This window comes from Arachis duranensis, chromosome 3, assembly GCF_000817695.3.
Source record: "Arachis duranensis cultivar V14167 chromosome 3, aradu.V14167.gnm2.J7QH, whole genome shotgun sequence".
NCBI lineage: Eukaryota > Viridiplantae > Streptophyta > Magnoliopsida > Fabales > Fabaceae > Arachis > Arachis duranensis.
In genome coordinates this window covers 7,176,693-7,177,265 of record NC_029774.3, presented here as the reverse complement: position 1 = coordinate 7,177,265, position 573 = coordinate 7,176,693, and positions in this window count along the sequence as shown.

The following is a 573-nucleotide window of genomic DNA, read 5'->3' as shown; positions in this document are numbered from 1 at the left end:
ATACTAAATTTTAAATTTAAATCTTAGTTATATAAAAATATGATGTTGATCTAAAATATTAACTAATATTTGATAAAAATATTAATTTCTAACATTTTTCAAAAATTAATAATAACAATAGAGATTGGAGTGACAAAATTATTTATTAAATATTATACTATGTTGCTGTTGAAATTATTTATTTAAGAAAGAAATATAACCCAATAATTTAAGAAAGTTTGTTTTGTTTAACTAATTAATCAAATTGCCAAATTTTATTGGGAAAAATACTTACATTGCATCACATAACAACGTGCCGGGTATTCATTTTTGTCAATCAAATAGATCCCAATTGATTATTGATAGGTTACTAATTTATACGACGGAACAAGTTAGATAAAGATGTCAAAAATATTTTTTTAAATATATTTTTTAAAAGTTAAAATTTAATACATATAATTAATTAAATTATGTTATTTTTATTAAAATTAAATTGAATAAATTAGTTTAACAATAAAAATAATAAATTAAATTTTAAATCGATATAAATTAATATTTTTTATAAAAAATAACTATAATATTTTTATTATAAAA